This window comes from Calonectris borealis, chromosome 17 (genome assembly GCF_964195595.1).
Source record: "Calonectris borealis chromosome 17, bCalBor7.hap1.2, whole genome shotgun sequence".
NCBI classification, from domain to species: Eukaryota; Metazoa; Chordata; class Aves; order Procellariiformes; family Procellariidae; genus Calonectris; species Calonectris borealis.
This window is the reverse complement of record NC_134328.1, coordinates 4,787,243-4,810,711: the sequence shown is the minus strand read 5'-3', so window position 1 is coordinate 4,810,711 and position 23,469 is coordinate 4,787,243. Positions and strand designations below refer to the sequence as shown.

The following is a 23,469-nucleotide window of genomic DNA, read 5'->3' as shown; positions in this document are numbered from 1 at the left end:
ATGGATGGGGCTTCTGCTTCACCAAAAAATGCTTTGACCCTGGACATTATTCAAAGCAGCAAAGTGCCTCCTGTCCCACCTTTGCTTATGGTATTTATTGAGCAGTTGCTAAGCAATAACCTTGTAAAATTTCCAATGTGCTTTTTTTGACAATTCAACCTGTGGTTTAGAGGTTTAGGAAATTAAAAGGAAATTTTAGCCTGGTAGGTACCTGCTGAGGATTAGCTGAGCAGCTCCTGGATTTTGCAAAAGATGGAGACCACTCGTGTTAAGAGCTGGCTGCAGCTGGACAGGAAACTAATTGTGCTTTGGAAACTTCAAATTCCCCCTCCCCTGTTTCTGGAGCAAGGAAACTGCAGTTCTTCATCCTCACCAGTACAGAATAATAAAAGATTAAAATATGGTATGAGGTCAGGGAAAACAGTTTGCTGTGGAAACCGAAGGGTTTGGAGTGAGGAAATCAATGTTTCCATTTGGAGAACGTTAGAAAAGAGAAATTTCAGGGACTTAAAACCCCCGCTGTGCAAAGCTCAGCAGAACTGCCCGGGGACAAGCGCAGGCTCATCTCCCCTTGCCATGGCCAGCGTCTGGCTTGTACGTCCATAGCTGGCCGAGGTCAAAAACACACCCGGCTCGTACGCGACCTAGTGACCTAATAGCTGGTGAAAGGCAAATTTAATGCTTTCATAGGGGTTTTATTTGTAAATGCATTAGTTCTATTTTTTTTTCCAAAATACTAGACAGATCTAGTATTATGAATGGAAATGAAAATGAAACAGAAATGGCATTCGTAATTCCCCTAGGGATTTTTTTTTTGGTTGTTTTTAAAATGTCACCCAAAGCTTTGGCTTCGAGTGAGGCAGTCAGCCCAGGGGAAGGGATGTCTTGCCTCACTGTTGTACTGTGATGCCTCTTCAGGTGTGATTTTCTTCTTTTTCTTTTTTTTTTTCCTTTTTTTCTCTTTTTTTTGGTGCAAATGCACTGTGTCCTGTCCTGAATTTGGCCAGGGGCACCGAGCTGCTGAAAGCACCCAGCGAGAAAGAGAGAGCCCAGTGCCTGGCTGTGCTTTGGGCAAAGACCCAGGGCAGCATCTCGCTTTGGACGGGGAGATGCTCCAGCACATTGCGCTGCTGTTCCCCACCACCCTGCGGGCGAGCAAAGCCGCCTCCCTGCCCGCTGCTCCCCTCCTCGCTGCCGCAGCCGGAGCTGGAATGCAAAGCCTGGAGCATAAAGCCTGGAGCATAAAGCTGTGTTTTTACTGTCCTGTGTTTGCAAAGCTGTCGCAGCAGCGGCGCTGGCCTGAGCGGCTGGGGACGGTGCTGCCAAGTGCCTCCGACCGGGGAGACTGCTGGTCTAAAAACTCCACTATCAAATTAGAATCTGCAGCCCTGTACAAATAAAGCCTGTTATCTGTAATTGTGCAGCCCGTAACGGGTGCCAAAATTGGTGTCAGATCTGCCCAAAAGGACTAGATAAGGGGGGGGGAGAAAAAAAGTAATAGTTTTAGATTCAATTCCGCTGAGGTACTCGTCTATTCCCAGGGTTAGTGTAAATCGAGGTTTGAATTAAGCCAAAACAGCCTCAGTTAATGTCTAAATCTGCCGTTTCTCAGGTCCTGCAGAAGCAGACAAACACAAAATCGATATTTGCTCTAACTGTTGCTAAATTTTCTTTACAGATTAATTTCTGCTTAATAATCCCTGCGGCTGCAGCTCTCCAGAGCCCTCCCTGCCACGGGGCCGTATCCTGCCCCGCAGCTCCCTCCAGGTTGGTGATCCTGGGTGGCCGTGGCGGGGGAAAGGTGCCGTCCCTGCCTTACCCCCAGGACCGGGGCTGCCGGGCTGCAGCTTGAATCCCTCCTGCAAAACCAACCCTGCTCTGCCTTCAGGGGAGCGCACAGCATCCTTCCCTTGCGAGCAAGAAAATCTTTTTTTCCCCTCTCTTGCTGTCAGGCATCTGTTTTTAGAAGGCGGTGAGAAGTACCACGCTGTGGAAATGCAACCGGATTAATACCCAGATTTACACGCCGGACCCATGTTGCGCTAGGAGATCATTTTGTCCCTTATTAGAGTTATTTCTGGTCTGAAGGCTTATTCTCGGCTCCTGCCGCTAAGGGGGAGTGTTGCCACGCCGCAGAGCCGGCCGGGGGCCGGGCCGGGGCCGGAGCAGCCGGGTCCCCTTCGCTCCTCGCAGCCGCTTCTTCCTCCGGGAGCGGTGGGAAAGGCAGAAGTGAAGGGCTTCCCCCCCGGGGGGGGGCAAATACCCTCCTGTTTTAGACCAAACGGGGGAGTCACCCGAATTTCAGACGTGCCTTGGACCACGAGGGCGAGTATCATCCTTCCCTTGCAACCAGATGGGTTTGATGACGTGGACCAAGAGAGCCTGGTTGACCCACGAAGCCCTTTGAGGCCCAAGGAGGAAAACAGATGCTGATGAAGAGCTGGGAGAGCATGATGAGGATGCAGATGGGTGGATGAACACCTGGCAGTCTGGTGAAATGGGCTTTCCTGCTACAGGAACGAGTGGATCAAGAAGAGAAGAAACGCTCCAAAGCCTGCCTGCCTGGAGAAGAGAGGAAAAAATGGGGCTTAGTGACTTGTTAGGGTAGGGCAGTTCAGGATCTCTGCTTTTGGGCACTTCCATATGGTCTGATGCTCATGTCATAACCTACGTGCTCAAGGTTATTCCCCTGCCCCGTGAGATAAAATAGATATGTATATGTAATTCAACCCTCTCCCTCATTAGGACTCCAGTCCCTTTGCCTATGAAATGCAGATATCCCCATTCATCTCATTGTTTTACGTCTCCCTGCAAAGGGTATTGGGATCTACAGACGCCAAACACGCTTGTTTATGGCTTGCTGGGGTTAGAGTTGTGAGTTTTCTTTAAAAATATGTTCTGTTTTCAGTTTCTTATTTCATTTCAAATGTCATCCTTTTTCTCTTCTTCTTCCAGGGCCACCCAGGGATTTTATTCACAGAATTGGAATGAGCTGCGAAAGGGATAAAGATCATTCACGGGAACCTTGAAAGAATTGTCTGAGCTCTATGAAATGAAGATTAAAAATAAAACAGGTAGGTGAAGCACAGGCTCCAGCACGAACATCTTATAAATACTTGTCTGCGAAACCGAGAGCTCTTCCCACCGCGCCGGGCGATCTGTGCGGGAAGGAGCTGCCGTATCCACCTCGCAAGCGGGTAAATGGGAGCAGAGCCCGCGGGCAGGAAAATCCAGCAGGTCAGAAAGTCTGCCAGCTCTGTGAAACACGGGTCTGCTGCTTCCTCCCCGTGTAAACTGGACAGGTGAGCTCTGCCAGCGGTTATCAAAGCTGGCACGTGTGAGCGGTGGCACCGGGAAACCTCCAGCTCCTGGCGAAGGTGAGGTGAGGAGGAGGAGGAGGGAGAAAGAGCCATAATCCCGTGCTGCCTTCAAGTACAACCGTCTGGTGCTTTCGATGCTGGTGTAAAACGATGGGCTATGATGATCGCCACGGCCCTGTGTGAATGAGACCTCAAAGTGGTTGGGTTTCTGTGTTGGGTTTTGTCCTGGGGCTGCTGTTGTTTATGGGTAGGCTGGTTGCATCTGGCTCGCTTTTGGGTCTGAGCACCCAGAGGCTTTTTAACGGTTGTGAGCTGGTGAGCAGACCCGGCGGGGCTCCGGCTCGCCTCCCCCTTCACGCCACTGGGAACCCGCTGGGCCAAGGACCTGGGTCTGATCGCTTCCAACCCTCGTCCCATGTCTGGGCTGGTGTTTATGGCTCCCGTTTCTTCCCATTGCATCAGCAATATCCTTATAAAAACACATTCCTCCAGACCAGTATTACCAGTATTTTCCAGGCCAAACCCAGCCAGACCCCACCCTTCTGCACCCAAACCCCCTCTCCCGTGGTGGAGCAGCGGAGCCTGCCCTGGAGTCCTCAGCGCTCCGCAGGCTTATTGAGCAAACTGCTCCTGCTCCAGCGCCGTTTGCCTTGAGCTCCAGCCAAAGAAAGGGGTTTGTGGAAGGTGTGAAGTTACTTGGCGAGGGCACGCACCCGTTTATACACAAGGATTTTGCCTTGCAAGTTGATGAAAGAGAGAGTCCTGTAGCCCAGCACCTCCTGTCTCACAGCAGGGAGCTCCTCCAGCCCCAGAGGTCTCGCTTGTCGGGGCTCGGTGACAGCCCCAGCCAGGCTGCCAAGGGCCCTGGCTCTCCCTGCATGCTCTGCCTCTCCCCGAGTGTAGAACAGTGGCTGAATCATGTTTGTTCTGCTTTGGAAACTGAATCTCCCCCCGCCTTGCGCACACATCCACGCATCCCCACAAAAACCAGCAGGACCCGCAATTCAGCGCAGACGTGATGCGTCCGAGTGGGAGGACAGCAGCAGCTCCTGTGGTTCGCAGTAGGTAGGCAGGAGGGGCAGGCAGAGATCAGAGCATCGCCCGAGCACAGGTCTGGGGGCTGGGGTCACCCCAGTGCAGATGTTCAGGGCGCAGTTCCTGGCCATAGGTGGGAGAGATGGCCGGTCCCTGCGGCTCCAGTCACGGAGCAGCATCATGCAGATGGCAAGGGACTATTTGACCCAAAAAGGCTTTGGTTGACTTCAGCAGGCCTCCGGCCGGTGTGCCAGGGAGTGGGGCTCGGCGCAGCCCCCCCGAGGGAGCTGCACGATGTGGTAGGCAGCAGGCTGGGCTGGCACGAGCCGAGGGGGTGACTCCCTCACCGCGGGAGGTGGAAGACCAGGGATGGTGCTGTGGCTGAGGGTGCTACGCTCTCTGGGACCTGCTGGGTTTTGCAGGGCCCCACCTCCCTGGAGAGGCTTCGTACCTGTGGATGACTCTCGAGCCCCTCTGTGTCTTGGCTACCTGGCTTAGTCATGACTGGCTCTTGGCCATGCAGTGATTTGGGAACGTTGTTGGCATTTCAGGAAAGGAGTTGCCAAGGAAATCTCTCTAAGCTTTGTCTTTCCCAAAGCCTTGTGAGTGCATCACACAGAGCCTTTCTAGTGGCCCAGCGAACCCAAGAGCAGCTTTGTCTTGGTGCCTTGCCGTGCGTTACCCAGACAGCGTGAGCTATGTGACACATAGATACCCTACATCCTCTACCAAAAGCTCTTCCGTCTTGATGGACCTTATTTAAAAGTCAGGCAATTCTGCACAAGCACAGCAGTCCCGACGCCAACACCCCAGATCAGCCGAGCTGCCCCATGAACTGGTCCTGTGCCTGCGTGGCAGACACCTCCATCCAGCCCACCGCCCCCTTCTGCCGGCTCCCGTCGGTCGAGCCCGGACCTGCTGAGCATCTCCAGCTTTGCGTTTCTCTGGCATGTACCTCTCATCGGTCCGTTCCTCGGGGCTTTCTGAGACCAGGGCCGTGCTCCGGCAGTGGTGTGCTGTGGGAAAGCTTCCTTTGCCGGGGTAGATTTATCTGTTACACGTGGCTGGTGGGTCTGAAAGGCAATCGGTTGCGCTACATGTTATTTACCGCCTCTCAGACAAAGTAGGTCACCAATCCATCATGGATTTATTTTGTGTGATGCACAGGAGAAGGCAGTGAGATCCTATTTCTTCCCTGTCCTCCTCCTCCCCACCCACAGGCGATAAGGAGGGGGGGGGACTGTGAAATCCCGAGGAGAAGGGCCTGATCCGGTGGCGCGTTGGCTCTTGGTCTGCCCGAGCGGAGGATGTGACCTGGGAGAATGGCTTGTGCCAGGGCAGCTTGGCTAATCGACTGCCTATGTGCTGGTTTTGGTTTGCCTTGAGATGTTGGGCTGCAGATGTCAGTGGCCCAGGGCATGCTCTCTGGGTGCTCTCTGCTGGTCATCCCCGAGCCGTTTGCCCTGGTTTTGTGTCAGAGGCAGGGGATTCACGCCTGGTATTTGTGTTAGAAAAGGCACGCATAAAATGTTTGTGTTATTCCTACTGTTGTTTTTTCTGGGCAAGTGACCTCGAGAGGTGTCTTTCAAGATAAAGTGAAGGGAGATGAATTCTTTTTCTGCTTGATAAAAAGCCACGCTTGTTGTGGGTGTTTTGGAGTATTCTGTGGCTGGCTGGAGACCTGTTTCCTGTGTTATCAGGAATAACCCACAATGAAATACAAAACTTTCCCCATCTCTCTCCCTTATCTTGTTTAAGATTCTAGTTGGGGGTTTTACTGGTGCCCATCTGGCTCTGGGCTGGCTGCTTTCCCCTCCTGCCCCTGGGCCACGTCCCTGGGACACGGGCGATGCCAGGACATCAGAATGACTTTGGGAGGTGGAGATGACCAGGAGTCAGGTCGGGGTGGGAAGCTGGTGAGAACATAGCAGAATAGCTCAGCAAGGACAAAGAGCTCCAACTCTGCATCAGCCAGCAAAGGCGAGGAAGGCAAAGCTGCTGTTTCTGAGGGTAAGTGGAGTCCTGGTCCTCCTCTTGAAAAAGAAAAAACCAAAAAGCCATTTTGGGTGTTACTGATAAGGAATCAAGTAAATTCCTCCTTTCTGCATCCCCATCTCTGCAAGAGATCATTCAGCTATTCAGCTAAGGCTTAGCATGCGGGGCTTTGAAAGCATCTTGGTGCAAGCGCTTGGAAAACGCTGTCATTTAAATCCATAATAGCTCTGTTAGGAAACATGCCCCAGGCGTTGCACGTCAGCTCTTGGTGTCATAGAGTGTACGTCTGGTAACGCTGCGTATCATTCAAGCCGTAAATAATGTGAATCAAATGCAACATCAGCCTGCCGGGGCTCAGAGGCAGCCTCGAACCACGGACTAAAAAGCGGTCCGGTGTGCCCAGACGGGCTCGCGGCGAAGGCTGGGGCTGTGTGACAGAGCCTGGTGTCCCCGCAGGCAGGAGACCCTCCCAGACGAGCTTTCCTAGGGCATCTGCCTGCTGCCGGTGGGTCTGCTCGCCCTGCTCTCCACTGGAGCTTCTCCGTTGGGTGGTGGGGGAGGCAAAGCGAAGTGGAAAGGGATCAGTGTATCTTTTTCTCGGAAAGAAGTAATACAGTTTCTGGGAGTAAACAGCTGGGTGCCATCGATTGCGTGACGCTTGAACAGCCGTCCGTAGCAGGAGGTGTGAGTAAACCCTGCTCAGCCTGGGCATTTGGTGGCAGTATCGAGGTTAGAGAGGAAGGTCTCTTAGATCCTCCACTGATGTCTCCCCCTGTTCCTCTGATAAAATATGGAATTGGGAGATTTTGAAAGCACTGCTGCAGTTACTGAAATGCTTTTACATCACTTAGTGCTTGCTTCTGCCCACACATGCTTCTGAATAATCATAAGTTTCTTCTATAATTATGTTTATTACACACTTGCTATGGTGACACACTATCCTGCGCTGTGGATGAGACTGCAGCCACGCTGGAATTCTGCTCCGGGCGAGCAGCTGATTCCCGGGGTGCTGCTGGTGCGTGGGAGGGAAGTCCTTTGGTAGCCTTTCTGCCAAGCTCCCCCTGCCCAAGACGGCATCACAGCAGGTTGCACAAAAATTAATAACGTGATCATCCTGTGTATTTTGGTACCAGCAAGCTAATTAATAATGATGGGTCAACAGTTTTTAGGTTTTAGGATTAACACCAGGTTTAGAAGAGGATCACATGCATGTCTGAGCTGCAGTGTGCAGATGTAGGCAGATGGGTTGCAGTAAGCGATATATGATCCGCATTTTGAAGTTTTTTTTAAAAAAATGTTTATTTCTTGGATATGAAGGTTACAGACTTAATCCTCTTCTTTCCCACCTGCCCCAATTTATTTAATCCCTCTTATTTAGGACAAAACAGACTTTTGCTTTATCAGGTAAACGATGATTTTTTGGGTGAGATGACCTAGTCCCCTAAACTTCACATTATTTTACAAATTGCCTCCTTGATGCATTGCAGGGGGGAATTGGCAGCTGAGGTGTTGGTGGCATCTCATGTCCCAGCAGAGGGTTGCTGAGACTCGGAGATCAGTGGAGCTCCACGCGTGAGCTGTAGTTCAGGAAACCCATGATATCTTGGTGGCTTCGTTGTGGGGCAGATCCTGGGTTGGACAAGCTGTGGAACTCTGCTGTGGTGTAAGTCTTCACACTTCAGCTTCAAAACTCCGCTGTTTGGTGTTAGATGCTTTCTAAAGGCTTTCATTTCTACAGATGTGACTTATTGCTAGGAAAAAAAACCCAAACAGTCTGCACTGAACTCCCTCCTTTCTGGAGGTGCCTGTCTGCCTTTTCAGGTCTGCTCCTCTCGGAAAGCGAAGTGAGCAGAGGTTGGGAAGTGCTGACGTGCCGTTTGCCAGGGCAGCTGTGATACTCTTGAGCTCTGGCTCCATCGCGCTCTGGTCATGGTTGTACCATGGCTATTTTGCAGTCACTTCACTTGGGGGTCAAAGGAAAGGAAGGCCCTCAAAGTCTTTCATTCTCTACGAACTTAGGGAAAGACCGTACAGCTCCAAATAGTGGAGAACTCGCTGGAGACGGCACCCCTCAGTTTGCTTTTCAACCCAGGGTCCCAGCCTTGTAGCGACCACAGAAGAGACGACTGGAATATCTGCCGTGCCGAAGGCTGCGAGAAGGGCCAGCTCTGCCTGCGGAGTCGTGCCTGGAGAGCCCCTTGCTCCCACATGGCCTCCTTGCAGGAAAATGGAGCGGAATTGGTTTTAAATGTATTGTCTTTTCTGAAAGTAGTTTGATGTGGGGATGAATCAGCTGGATGAGTTGGCCAGGACTCTGCATCTAATTGCTGAACCAGGGTGTACGTCTTCCTCCTGTCTTGTAGTACACAGCAAGATGCTTGCTGTGGGTGCTGGGCTCTGCAGATGGTGTTTGTGTAAGGGTAGAGTACCTTGGGGCTGGCACAGCGCCTTCCTGACGTGTTTGATGCTTACACCAGCCTGGCCTGGTCTGAAGCCAGTGCTAATGCTGTGTTGAGCAGGTTGGATGAGACACCTCCAGCCTGACTTATCCGATCATTTCCCAACTCTGCAAAGGTTTGCCAACCTATCCTGGACACAGATAATTGCTCTCATCCTGCCGCCCGGGCTGACGTGGCTAACGCAAACCACTGCTCCCTTGGTGGGCTGTGGGTGGGGGGCAAGGAGTCCCCTCGCCTTGCTGCCCTTCAAGCTGCTTGGCGTAACAGAGAGATGGCGAGACCCTGCCTCCCTCTCTGCGTAGCTGTATCATGAAGCCTTTGCCATGGTGACCTTTCCTACCCCCTTCATCTCCTGGTCATCTTCATCACCTCTTCCTTTCCCCTGTCTTACCAACTGGTTCCCTCTTTTTCTCCGAGTACTGTTCAGCAGCGTAAGGATAATCCTTCAGATGGAGCTCGGCCAGCTCAGCCCCTCTGAGGAAGCTCCTTCCCGCACCCCCAGCGGAGACCTTTGCCTGCCTCGTGCCGCAGCTTTCCTTCACCCTCGAGGAAGACGACCCCAAAGCAGTGAGGGATGCATGGCAAGGGGTGCCGTTAGCACCCTGCAGCGATTGCCAGGCAGCGAGCACGGGCAGCCTGCCTGCCTGCTGGGAGCCAGCCAGCCACATTGCATAGCGTGCTGGATACCAGTAGGGTAATCAGCGCATAAGCTGCGAATTAAAATATAAGGATACTGCAGTGAGAAGGTGCTTGTGCAATGGACCTTGAAATGCACTGTTTGCATAGTTGATGAGAGAGAGTTAATGCTTCTACGGTAACTCCGCACTGCACGTATGGAAACCCGTGGGCCTGCCCCGCTGCCGCTGGCTCCCCGACCTGCGGCGCTGGCGGTCCTCGTGCTGCCGTGAAGGAAGTCCCGCTCCTACCTGGGTTCATCCCAGCGGCTACAGCCCTTGCAGCAGAGCTGGGGATAAGCTCTCAGTTCAGTTTATACTGAAATTGTGCCTAAAGGTTGTGATGTTTAGGGCGGGAGGAGCGGGCGGACCCCGCCGCTCCGGGGAGCAGAGATCAGGGTGTGAGGCAGCAGTGGCAAGGAGGTGGCCGGGGAGCTGCAGCCTCTCGTGCTCCTCGGTGACTCCTCTCCTGCAGCACCTGCTGTGAGCTGGCTGTTTTCTCACCCCCACCTGCATGCTGGAGGTGTGGAGGGCTTCAGTTTAATCACTGTTTGCCAAAGTGCTTGGAGACCATTGGAGGAAAAATGTAGTCGTAGAAGGTTTGTATAACGAGTCAGACCCCAATTTGCTCTTCTCTCGTTCTTGCCTGTCCATGAGGTCTCAGCAGATTCAACGTTTACTCAGGTGGCAAAGTCAAACATGGTCAGTACACCTGTTAAACAGACTGGCACACAAATTAAGGGTGAACGACAATAGATAATTCCTCTTACAACGAGCATGGAAAATTAAACAGAGAGGGCACGAAGTAGATGTCTCTCTATTTTCCAGAGATTATTCCAAGGAAGTTTCCTACCACCTGTGCTGGACAGGGGCTGCCCTGCAGACCATGGCTGTTGCTTTGCCTTCAGATGTATAAATGTCCAACCACCTGCTGTTTTCCTTTTTCCCCCTCCAAGCAGTGGTGCTTGCTCAAAGTGCCTCCTTCCCTCAAGCTTTGACCCTGCAGCAAAGTCCGAGTTGTCGAAGATGTTGGCACGGAGGACTGTGGCAACGGGAGCCCAAGGTCTGGATGCTGCTGAAGCTCGGTGTGAGTTTTGGGTCCGGGCTGGCCTGGGGTTGAGCTAAGTCCCCTGTGTTGGTGCAGGTTTTCTTGTGAGCCACTTAATGGAGTTGTTCTCGCAATGACCCTATGAGATAGAGAAATACTATAATATGAGGGGAGACGAGGTGTGTGGGGTCTGCGCTGGTCTTCAGCTCTAACCACGGAGTAACAGGTCTGCTACTCTGTAATGGGGCAGAAAATCAAATGTAGGGAAAACCCCGTGGAGGAAAACTTGAATTCCTGCAAAACACCATCTCCACATCCAGGTGCTGATGCAGGGTCTGTCCTGGGGCGGCAGGGACGTCTGCTGCGGGGGACGCGGCATCGCTGGCGGGACGGGCAGGGAGTGCGGGGGCACAGGGGTCCTGGGCTCAGAGAGGGTCCCTTCACAGGCATCACCTTTCCCAGCCTGGCTTTCTGAGAAAAGCAGCACTGGCATGTGGGAAGAGGCGCTTCGGCTTTGTTTTTATTTGCTGAAGGAGGGATCTTCCAGCCGTTGCATACTTAATGGCTTCCTAGGGCCATTCATTAACCTGACAAGTCGACCAGCGATCCCAGAGCAATGATTCTAGCTGATTGCCAGGACATCTCTTTTTACCCCAATAAACTCTCCCACTCCTCCTAGCTCAGCTGATGAATCTGCCCTGAGATGCAGAGAAGGGTATCTCCAAAACAATGAATCCATGTCAAAAGATTTGTGAGCAACCAGACAAACAATTCCAGCCACAGAAAAAACATCATTCCCGAAAGCGCTGCATTATTGATTAAGCATTTGTGATCCATAAAACATAGTAACAACGTGGGGCTGGCTGCAGAATGAATTCTACCAAAAAGGTCGTCTTTTACCGTCTCTAATCCTCAAGGACGAGGATAAAGTAAGTTTAGTACCGAGCAGGAATTCATTTATATAATAATGTTTTTTGATGACTCGCAAAGGTTATTTTATGATTAGCCATCTAATTATAAAATGGCCGACAATTTCATCTTATCCAAATCTGCATCAGCTAAATTATGAAATGCCCTTGTTTTATGCAAATTCTGGAAATATTGCTTCTCTAACCTCCCAACCCCGCTGTCTGTCAATAAGGCTTGTGTGGAGCATAAATCTTAGGGCAGTGCCAGAGCTCGATTCAACTGCAAATAAAACGTGGCGAATTAATTCTGCAGGAGTACCCAGTGGGCGGTGAACGACGGTGGAGGTGCGAGCACGGGGCAGATGTGGGTGCCCAACCCCGTGGCGTGGCTCGAGCTGGGCTGCCCTGTCCGGGAGGGGTGCTGGGGTCAGCAACGGGAGGTAGGAGGGATGCGTGTTTTTAGGGAAGGGTTCGCTGATCATCTCAGGGACTGGGGATGCGAGATGTCCTCACGCTCAGGCTGTGCAGGCGCTGGAGGAGAGCTGCCCCGTGTTGGCTCTGCTGCCCACACCGTCCTTCCTTGCCCTTCGAACCACCCCCTGGTTTCTCTCCGTTTTGATTTCTCTTGGTCAGCTGGGGTCAAGAATATTTTTCTCTTTGTTTCCTTCACGTTGCAGGGAGACGAGTCCGAGGAGCATTGCTGAAAGGTCCTACGGCAATGGGCCGTGAAGCACAAGTTCCTCCTGTGGCTTGTCCCCTCCCAGCGCTGCAGGGAAGGTGGACAGGGGAAACTGAGGCACAGGTCTCTGCCCTAGGGTCCCACCTCCCGCAGGGCTCGTGCCTGGCCGCGTCCCTGCCTCTGCTTACGGGCAATACTTCATGTGGACAGTTTGTGGTCTCTGGGCAAAAGTGCAAGTTCCAGGGACCATCAGTTAGGGAGATCTGAGACCGTGCTGGACATAGGCTCATGCGATCGCTAACGAGCTGCCAGATAACGGCCGAGGTGCAGGGCGGGCTGCTGTGAGGATGAGCTCGAGAGCCCACCTCCCCCTGCGCGGTGGGATCTGGAGCGGCACCTCAGGAGACAAGAGGTCTTTCCAGTGAGCGGTTGTGTTCATGGCAGAGATCAGGCTGGGCAGGGAACGAAACCCATCAAACTTTGTTCCTTGTGCTCCGTGATCCACAGCCAGGTCGAAGCTCTGGGGACAGTAAACTTCATGGCTTGGTTACCGTGTCCGTCCTTAGATGTGAGATGTACTAAAAAAATACTTGACCTGTGGACGGTACAATTTAAAGCACAGTCAAGGCAGGTATTAAAATTGACTATTGAAGCTGCTGTAACCTCAGAGGTATTTTGGAAACGGATGCCGGCAGCAGAAAGGCGATGTGAGGGTAGGGCACAGCGGCTGCTGGCACAGTCCCTGTGACCCTTCCTTCGGTTTGTACCGCCCAAGAGCACAGCCGGTCGTATCTGTCAAAGTGAAAAAATCACAGTATGGCCCCACGGTTTGTGTTATTTTGAAGGCTTGGACTCTAAGCACATAGAAAAAAAAGTGTCTTGAAATATCTGTGTGTGAGAGAAACTACACGCACGGGTACGGGGCGACTTGCGTGCCTTGAAACCCCGCAGGCGCAGCGTTTCTGGCAGTGTGAGCTGAGGGGCTTTGCTGTCCTTGCAGGTGGGCACATCTAAGACTTGGATGTAGACGGGCATGGGACTATTCAGAGCTGGTGTAGAAACACTCTGTGTGTGTGTATTTACGGCTTCTTTGCTTGGAAGAGATGCTGATTCCTCGTGCCTGAACTTTGTGAAATAGAGTCGATTTAAAAAAAAATTAAAATAATATTTTCCCATTTGACAAACGAGGAGGCAAAAGAAATTGTTGCTTCAGCCTTTTAGTTACAACTCTGAATCTGAACATCTTGGCTACTCCTGGGAGAGGAATTTCCTTCCAAAATGTGCAACTTCTCTCATAGCACTGGGGAAGGCAATATGGAAATAAAATAGTCTGAGGCTGGTGATTGCAGAGCACGATGGAAAAAACCCACATGTTTTCCATTCAACAAATCATGGGGTTTTTGCTGCCATTCATGTTCCTGTTAAACAAGCTTTTAATGATGGGCTCGTGCCCATATCCCCAGGATCGGCCGGGTCTGAGTGAGCTCCTGAGGAGGAGATGGTGAGAGCAGAGGGAGCGCAGTGGGAATTAGGAACTGGTCTGGGAAACCCTGGGGGGTTTTCAAATGCTTTGGGATGGTCCCTGCAAGAGCAGCTCCTGGCCCCGGTGGGGCTCCTGGCAGAGGCAGGGATGTGCCACGGCAGGGATGGGGGTCTTGGTGCTGGAGGGAGGGAGCGCAGCAAAGGAGGAGAAGAAACACCAGAAAAGGGGGAGGAAAGGAGGATTATAAAGATTAGGTCCAATTAGATACGTGGACTTTAAACATCAGATCCTATTAAACACTCCTGGTTTAAAACCAGGCTCTATTATATGGTTGCAGCTTCCAGACAAAGTCCTGTTAAGTGGAGCTGCTTTGAAGTCCAGGGCCTCAGACACAGCCATTATGAAGATCAGGCCATATTAAATATATTCAGTTTGAAGATTAGGCCCTGTTAAACACAGACAGTTCAAAGCTGGCCTCCAATTAAGCAGAGGCGGTTGGAGAACCGGAGCTTGTGGGGAGGGGGGGACCTGTGGAGCAGCTCCGTGCATCTGCAGTTCCTCCCTGGTGGGAATGAGCCTCTGGCCAGCCATGGGCAGGACGCTCGTGGTCCTGCATGCGGTGAATTACCCCAAATCAGTTCTTCAGCATGAAGGAAGCTAGGGTGGTCTCCAGGCTGGTGGAGACCAGAGGCTTGAGGCTTCAGGAGAGTTTTGGAGGTGATGCTCATGGGAATGACTGGGGATGGGGGAAATATTGCTGACTGGATCAGGGGCTTGAGAAATTGGGGGAATAAAAGGGTACCCTGTGTCCCCCTCAGTTTTCTCTGACTTTCAGAGATGTGTCAGTGGGCTGTAACATCTGAACGCTTTGGATAGGACCAAGGGCTGTGCCATAGGCGGGGTGGTTGTGTACATGGAGACGTATGTCCTGGATAGCCCCAAGGTGTTTGGGTGTCCAACAAGCTGTGGATTACAAGGAAATGTGGGCACTCACCTGTCTTTTAAGACCCAAAGAGCCGTGCATGGCTTGGCTTGGGGTCTGTGGTTTAGGTGTTTGAGACCTCCACTCTCAGCACCAGCCTCCCTTTTCTGCTGGCTATGATGGCCTAGGGCAGACCGGCCGGCTTGGGACCCAGTAGCCATTTTACTGTAGGATTGCAGAGTTCCCCTTGATTTCTTGCGTGGGCCCCATGGCTGCTCACCTTATTAATGGGCATGGTTAAGAAATACATCTCAGTGATGGTCTGGGGGAGATGATGGGGACAGTGGTGGTGTCTGGTCCAAACCCACTGCCCCAGGGCAGCACTCCCTTCTCTGCAATGGATGGCCCAGAGCTGCTAAGCCTTGGCTGGAGGTGACTTGCTTACACAGCTAGCGTTTTTCCTGCAAAATACCATCGACCATCCCTCCTCGTCCCACTTCTCCACATGTTCGTCACAGCGCCGCTCCTGCTCTGCTTTCATGGTATGTGATGCACAGAAGTGTGAAGAGCAAGAAGGGTCATTTTCTGCCCGGTCCCCACATCAGTACAGGTCAGTGAAGAGCCCTTGAGATGCTTTTGCAAACGTTACTGGCATCATTGCAATTTGTTTCCAGGGGATTTATTTGGTGCTGCTTTGGTCCTGAGCCTCAGTAGCATCAGATAACTTTTAATTAGTGCTGGCTGCTTTTATCTTTGGTGGAGCAAAGGGATTTTGCCATTTGGATTTTAGCATATGAAATATTAACTTAAATATATATATTTAATTTTTATATTAAATATTATATAGCAGCACAGTATCAATATTAAAACTTTAATACAATGTAAATGTCAGAATGAGTTGTAGTGATAAACCTAAATGAAATGTATTTACCTCTCTTTTTCACTTACAATAGCAAGAGATTTTCAAGTCAAAACAGATTTTTTTTTTGCGCTTCAACAGAAGTGCTGTTTCTTTGTTCTACAAGAAACCATTCCATAAGAGGTTGTTTTGGGTTGGTTTTTTTTTTTACCACTTCTAATTCACATGGCTTGAAGACCCAGGGCTTTAATGAGCGCTGAGGCTAAGACCTGTGGTGATAGATGAGAGTGCTGTCAGCTCTCATATCTTCTCATCTTGATCTTTCCTCTCCTATTTATTCCTCTCCCTCTCCTGTTCTGTTCCTAGGAAGAAGACGCGTTACCTGGCCCTGGCTGATGCTCTTTTTGCAGCAGGTTGGGAATCCACGAGGGTTAGCAGGAAGGGTGGCAGCTCTCTGATGCTGGGTAATGCTCGGACAGGGCAGAGAAAACAAGCAGCCCCTTTTCCTGCGACCTTTGCTGGGCTCAGATGGCACGTACACAGCCCAGGGTGTTGCTCGAAAGCTACGGCGAGGATGGATTTGCTGCGCTTGAAATCCTGCCCGGCGCACGCGGCGTGTGTGGTGGCGAGGCGGGGGAGCTGCCCCGGGCACGCAGGGAGGCACGAGGGGATGCTTCGAGCCCTCACAGCCACGAGCAGCGTGAGACGAGGCTTTGGGGCAGGGACGGTGCCCTGCTCCGGCCCGACGCGTCTCCTCGTGCTGTTTGGTCCTGCTCGCTCGGCTCCTTAGATGGAGGAGGGTGAAAGAGCCTCCTTTCACCCCCCAGCCGCCTTCTCCTGCCCGCGAGGCTGACCCGTTAATTTTAGACCTCGAGGAAAGAACTGGGGAAAGATGACTGCAAACGAGTCCCTGAGAGGCTGCAGGGGAAGGGCGAGGGGCCGAGGGACTGGGGGTCCCTGCCCGGCCCCGCCGGCGAGGCGTGCTCGCTGGGGAGCAGGGCTATGCTGGCACGCTCCGGGTGAGCTGTGGAAATGTCCAAGCCGGCTCGGGGTGGGACCGCGGTGCCCAAGAGCCCCCGCGTAGCTCTGCTGTATCAACGAGGCAGGTTGCAGCAGAGAGTTGCTTAGGGACCCGTCCCCAACCTGGCTGTACTTTTGATGTTCCAGGCGGCTGTGACGGAGGAGCCCTGTCCCATGGGCAAAGGCCACCAGGACAGGCAGGGTGCTGCCTCCCCCTGCTCGGAGCAGCCAGGTGAAATCGTGATGTGTGAGCACATGGGCCATGCTAAAGGAGCAAGTGCAGAGCAGGCAAATCTCTCGGTGCAATGCTTATGTACACGAGGTTTCCTTTTTCTTTCATCTTTTTATCCGTTATCTACATCCTTTTTTGAAGAAGCAGCAGGTGAAAGAGCCCACCACTCACATCAACTCCCTATCAAGTGCATTAAAGGAAATGTTTTTGGCTTCATGGTTTGCTTTGAAGGAACCAGTGGCAAAATGAGCTAGGAGGTCACGAAAGACACCCCAGCTAGTTTAGCTGCATTTCCAGTGTCATAAATTTGTTCTCTGAAGTAATCAAGACACGGGTGTTTGAAAAGGATGCACGCAGCCGCATCGTTTAGGTGCACTTTAGCTCAGCTTCTTGGCTTCTCCTGCGCCCCAGGGGTAGCTGCAAACTGCCCCGAATTACCTCTTCCACTCAAGACAAGTCACAGGCTTTTGGGATGGTGGAGGCAAAGGTAGAGATGCAGAAACTTTTCAAAAGCTTGCCTCTAGATAGACCTTCTGGTTTAAATTCCTTCTCCTTTTTGAATGCGATAAATCAGATGCAATGGCTTCCTGTATCAGGAATAAGATGGTGGCCCAGGCTGGTGAGATAGCTAAGCAGGGTGATGTGCGGAGGTGCTGGGAACAGGCCGAGGGTGGTGTGTTGGATGCCAGGGTGGAGGGTTAGCTGGGCTCTCCCACCTTCTAGGAAATTGCTTCCCCTGTGTCGGTGGATTTGGGACCAGCGTTTAATAATGGGGCAGATCGCACATCATGAGTGCAAATATCTTAAACAGAGAGATGTGGTGATTTCGTATGTGTGTGAGCTATAAATCATAGGCCTTGTATCTAGACATGTGAAGGTTAATAAAACCAACTAAAAAATGAATTCCGTTCAGCAGAGACGGTCGCTGACGGTGTGCCAGCAAGCTCCTCGGGGCAGGACTGTGCTGCTCAGTGCTCCGTGCATGGGGTCCCCGATCTCGTGGCCCTGAGGTGCATTCACGGACATAGCAAATACCAGCATCTGTTCCCCTCCTGTCCGCCTGCCAGGAAGGGGACAATGCTTGGTGGAGCTCCCCAGTTCTTCTTGTTGGTCCCTTCCAGTGGGCACAAATGCAATCCCTTGACTGAGCGAGTGACTGAGTGGGTTGTTTTAGGACAAATCAACTGAAGGACCTCTTGCTGCAGTGTGTCATTAACCCCAGTTTTCCCGTCCTGCTGAGGGAAATCAAAGCTGTGTATAGCTTCTTTGCACAAGTGTGGAGTAATTTTACAGCCAATAAACAACTTTTCTAGATGTTATGGGCTCAATTGTTTTGGTCATCATCGCTCGTCTCTAGGGTGGAAAGTTGTCCACCGAGGAGGGACTCTGTGGTCTGTTGGCCGTGCACAGCCTCCGGAGCGCACCAGGGTCTGCAGCCCTTTGAAGGACCCATTGTTGGTAATTTCCAATTTTTCAAATTGTTTTTCCCTACTATTCGACATCAAATCCTATAAGTCTTTTTGGGAGGCTCTTCGCTCCGGTGCAAACATAGGTAGTGGAAAGGAGACTGTAGGTATGTCCTGTGGGACATGGGTGAAGACCAGAGGGACGGGATCTCGGGCGCAGAGGCAGGGCCCTGGAGCACGCAGCACTTTGTTTCTGTAGCATTTCTTTGCCATGAAAGTATAACAGTAATAAGTGTAAGGCTGAGATGTGTTGCTGTGTCCGAGGAGCTTTTGTCACGACCGTGGCTCCCTGTGCAGTGGAAGCAAACACTCGTTGCGGGCAGAGGGGTGCCGCTGCAGCCAGAGCAGCACCTGCAGTCCCTGGGGATCAGCACACAGTGGCTGTATTTCATCGCTTCTGGATGCAGAGGAATATAAAAATACAAGTGATAGCTGGAGTTTGATTTTTTTTTTTTTTTTTTTTTTACAGGTGCAAGGGGAGCATTGTACTTTTTACCCCTAGCCACAGAGGGGCTGAAGCTAAGTTGAACCCAGAAGCTTAATCTGGTTTTAACAAGCTGGGAAAAGCGGGCGAGGAGGAGCATTAGCAGGAGGCAGGGGACGGGATGCCGTCTGCCCGGGGAGGCGAGCACCAGCCTCCGGTTTCAGCCTGGCCTCCGGGAGCAGGGACTGGCCCCGACTCCCCTTTCCGCGCACGCAAGGGGCCTGAGTGCCAGACCCAGAGTCGATCCCCGCTCCTTGGGATGCTCTATCCTGCTCGGCACGATGCTGGGTTGTACCTTATCCAGTTTCAAACCAAGTTTGGGGATTTGATGCTATGTAGCCCAACGAGTCTGGGCTAACATAACCTGCTGAGCAGCAGCCTGGCTGAAACAACTCGCTAGCAAAACTGCTATTTCGTCTATGGGTACTCTTCCTTCCCCCCCAGCACTAATGTAGGTAGTCCCTGGATGTCCCTGTGCAACGTGGGCAGAAGTAGCTCCATGCAGTTTCTGGCTAAGAGGCACCAGGGAGGGTCGGGCACCAAAATACAGATCGGTAAGAACTGTTGGGTTGCCTCCAGCTTTGTACCTGGGTAGCTTTGGGACCGCTGGAACTTCATCTTTGCGGCTACAGCTGCTATTTCTCTCCCAGCCCAGGCAGGCACAGGCCATTCAGTACAAGCCTGTGCCTTGAGGAGTGGTGGTTGCTGAGCTGATGAGAAATCTGCCTTTAAATTGGAGCCATTTGTAAGCATGGCTTGCTGGATTTGTAGGGAAACGTTATTGAGCTGCTGTGCTATTGATTTAGACATTTACCTGGGGTTTGCAGTCTCAGTCTTCCTTTCTGTTTGCTTTGGGGCTCTGCTGGCGCGTATTGACAGGAGCTGTTCCCTCATTGCCCCGGGAAGGGGAGCCGGGCAGTGCTGGCACGGCTGCAGCGTGATCGCTCCGGGCTGGGCTCAGACCTTCAGGGCAAAGCTCATTCATGGAGCCTGGTGTGGCACAGCACTGTCCCAGCAAAGAAATCTCTTTTCCTCCTTTCAGGTTCCATTTTCCTCTGTGGCGATCCATAGAAGACGTCATACACCTGCTGAAACCTCTCTAAAGCATCACCTGGCAGTCATAGGCAGAGAAAGCAAAGATTTGAAGGAGATGGGAATTTTTTAAAGAAACTTCCAAGCTCCCCCTCTTTGCTGGGTGATGGCATGTCTCAGGACATCACTAAGAGGAGGTGTCATGAATGCCGATGACCTAAAAGAGACCACCGAGAAGAAATTCCTTCCTCCAGACGCTGCTGTAGCATCTCTTGCCGGGCGGTAATCCCGGTCCTCACCTCTTGCCCTGCAGAAGGAGCTGGCAAAGCCGCTGAGCAGCTCAAGGCACTAAGCTGAATGGATAGACTTAATTCTGCTGGCTGGAAAACCCACAGCAGCCGGGACAGAGTGTGCCCGCGGTGAGCCCCTGTCCCCAGCACCGTCCCCCCAGGCAGGGCTGGCTTGTCACCGCCCTGGCCCCGAGCCTCGTGGGACCCAACACCGCAGCTCCTGGGGTCACCCCCGCCTCACAAACCCATCTGGGGCTGCCCCTACACCTCCATCGACATGGCCAGACTCTGTTGGGCAGCAATTTAACACATGGATAGCGTCTACAAAACTCCTTCCTGTTTTTCCAGCTGTGTTTCCCAGCCCATTGGGAGCAGGGCAGGTGGGTGCGATGCAGTGGGAATTGGGTCTCTGGTCTTGCCGTATCTCAGCTTTGGGATTCCTGGGTCCATCCCGGCACCTTAAGAGCAGCTCCTTAAGGAGCATTTGGGCCACAGGGTGGAGAAACTGATTTTTCCCTTTTGTGAGGAAAAAAATAAATCCTCAGTGCTGGTGTGAAATGGCATAGAAAAGGAGTTGTCTGGATTACAGGGAGAGAAATACCAATTATATTAAAATGGGGGTAAAATCAGGAAGGCTTTATCAGGGCCATTCACTGACAAAACTTGCAGCTACAGGCTGTGTATGAAAAGGCTCAAATTTGAATCCACAGAAACGTTTTGGTTATAATACTCCTGCAGCATTCAGGCAAAACCCCTGTGGGGTCCAGTAGGAGCCTTGCTCGGGGCCTGGAGGATTTACCTTCTCGGTCTTTTGAAAATGTTAAAGAGTTTAAAACCACCGGCTGACTTACCCCGAGGAAAACGAAGTGCAGCGGCAATGCTGATGCCTGCGTGTCGCAGCGAGAGCCAGCACGCAGTGTCCCCACAGAGGCGCCGGGCTTTTCTCTTTGTCCTTTCCCATTCACCGTACAGCAAGAGGAACGGGATGAAAGTAAGAACCTATAAAGTTTCTCTCTCCACACTCTGTCAGCTCTTTTTTTTTTTTTTTTTTCCCCCCTCCTTTATTTCCTTTGCGCTTGGCTGGCCTGTAAAGTCCTCTTTGTTCCTGGCTGCCCTCGGTGCTCAGCGAGGATGCGAAATGGCCAGCGCAGGGTCACCGGCGCAGCCCTCCTGGGACACGCCGTGCTTTGTTAGTGGTGGCCCTGCCACGTGTCCCTCCCCGAAGGCTGCAGGGCTCGCTGTGAGCTGCTCGGGCACTGATGTGACCCGGGAGGTGAAGTTTTTCTATAGCACTGGGTACCAAAATGTCTCCATGTCCCTGTATTCTGCTAAGGAGACAACGAGCTGTACCAGCACCTTGAGGATCTGGTCTCCCAACGCATCGCAGTGGGGTTCAGGCACGTGAGGGCTTTTAAATACCATTAGTGCTGCAGAACATGGTCAGTGGGGGCAGTTGTCACTGGCCTTGCCCCGGATCGGTGGGAGATGGCAGGCTTTGCTTTTGTGCTGCTCCGTTCCCTGGGGACTGCCACAGCGCAGAGCTGCCCCGTGCCCCCGGCCGTGGTGTGGGATGCACCCCGGGCACCATGCTGGCAGGAAGAAAGAGACTTTAAAAAAACGTTCATTAACCTATTTCTGTTTTCTGACTGCTGCAGTTATTTTTGGGCCCCGTCTCTTTCCCACATGACCTGAGTTTTACCACTCGAGGCAACTGGATGGATGAAAACCCTTCTGCAAGGTTGTTTAAACCCGAAATTAAGTGGAATGAGGAGAACTGTTGAAAAGCAGTAATCTCTGATTTTCAGGATCTCCACTTTCCGATATGTAATAGGGAGAAGAGCCGGCCCCAGCGTGCTGTGACCCTGCGGGTGCCTGGGCTGTGCTGGCGTGGGTGCAGCTCCTCACCAAAGCACGTCCCTGCTTAGAAAATGGCACCTTTGGGAAAGCTGGAGACAAAAGGGCGTCCTGATGTAGAAGAAGGAGCTCAGGTGAGGAGCCTCTGGGGACTTGTTGGAAAATCAGAGATGAGAAGTACACGCCAGGGAGCTCAAAACACTGGGGCAGGACCAGCCACCTCGGATGTTCTCGCTGCTACGCATGCCGGCTGCTTCAAGGGGAGGATGGGAAAAAATGGTGGGTGTTGATAAAAGGGAAATTCTTGTGCTCAGACAACACCCGGACTATGTCCTGAAGGATAAACCTCTGTAACCCATACGGCCTTTTTTCTCTTGTGCTTCAGGTGGCCGTAGCATTTCTCACCATCAATCTGAACGTCCGATCAGCTCGAGCCCTGCACCACTGAAACCTCAGAGACAATTTGCAGCGGCGTCTTCCAGAGGTTAATGATACGTTATGGGAAAGTGGTCGGTTTTAAATTCACTGCTGTCTGATTTTGCTCTATATCCTCTCGTCTTTGTGCTGCTGCAAAAAAACAGTCACCGGCTGCTCATTGCAACAGTGTCTGGCTTTCACCTGATTATTAACCTCTTTATTTTTTCCTATTTTGGGGTTCTTTTCAATTCCTGGTAATGGTGCTGGGTTGCTGGGGGGAAACCATCTGCGTGACTGCGGAGATTTAGGGAGTCGGTAACAGAAGGGATGTTATCAGAGTCTGGTACTTTAGAAGACTATGGTAATCCAAAGCTGATTACAGCTGGGCTGGTGCAGCGGGAAATTCGGGACATATTGGACACGATACTTCCCAAAGCATCAAGCAGCGTGAGGCCATCTGTGCGTGTTGGGGGGCTCTGCTCTGTGTTTACACGGTCCTGGGACAAATAGTGACCCTTTCCCTTTGAGATCTCGGCTGCTGGTCTCCTTTGCCAAAGGAGGTGGGGGGCAAAAAAAGGAGATTAAAAAAAAAAAAAAAAAAAGAAAGGAGGTGGGTACGTAGCTCGCTGGCGGTGGGTACGTGGCCGTGAGGGTGGACATGTCCACAGCCAGCGCTCACGTTCCCCTGCCGTGACAAAGTCCCCGTCTGGAGCTGCTCCCCGCGGGCGCAGGTCAGTCCCACACAGCCTTCCTGAGCATGCAGATTTATTTTCTTGGGCTTGGCCGCACTTTTGTGTTGCTCCCGATGAGTAATGCAGCCTGCGCAAATCAAGCACATAAATTCCAGGCGTCAGAGCGAGCGCTGATGTATCCCCGCCGGGGCGGAGAGGCGTCTCTCACTTCTGTCGTGCTTTATTAACAAATATTGGGGATTTGATCACCTTCAGTCCCATAAATAAATGCCAAGGGGAGTTGCATTAGTGATCTCCGTTACGGAGGGTTGTGGGTCAGCCCCGAGGCCACAGGGCAGGAGCGGGTTGTGACTGTGGGGTGCTTTTTGCTCGTGGGGTGCTTTTTGCTCACAGGGCAGCCGTTCACACGGGGAAGCCAAGCCCCGTGCCCGGCCCCACACTGCGGTCTGTATGTGCACTGTAAGGGGTATTTGTGAGGATGCTGTGGCCCAATTTGACCATGGCTCAGCGCCGAGATGGGAGACTTTCCCTCGGGTGCCCGCGGGGTGCTTTCCTCCAAGCGGGAGGCTTTCTCGGTGCTCTGTGCTGGCCACTGCACCT

General features: G+C 52.2%; 1 long non-coding RNA gene across 1 annotated transcript; it reads left to right on the top strand.

Moving 5' to 3' along the window:
• Positions 1–268: 268 nt before the first annotated feature.
• Positions 269–23,469, top strand: LOC142089629 (uncharacterized). The gene is made up of 5 exons (XR_012676240.1): positions 269–2,604; positions 2,956–3,074; positions 19,627–20,897; positions 21,562–22,039; positions 22,146–23,469. It is a non-coding gene; the product is annotated as an uncharacterized LOC142089629 (long non-coding RNA).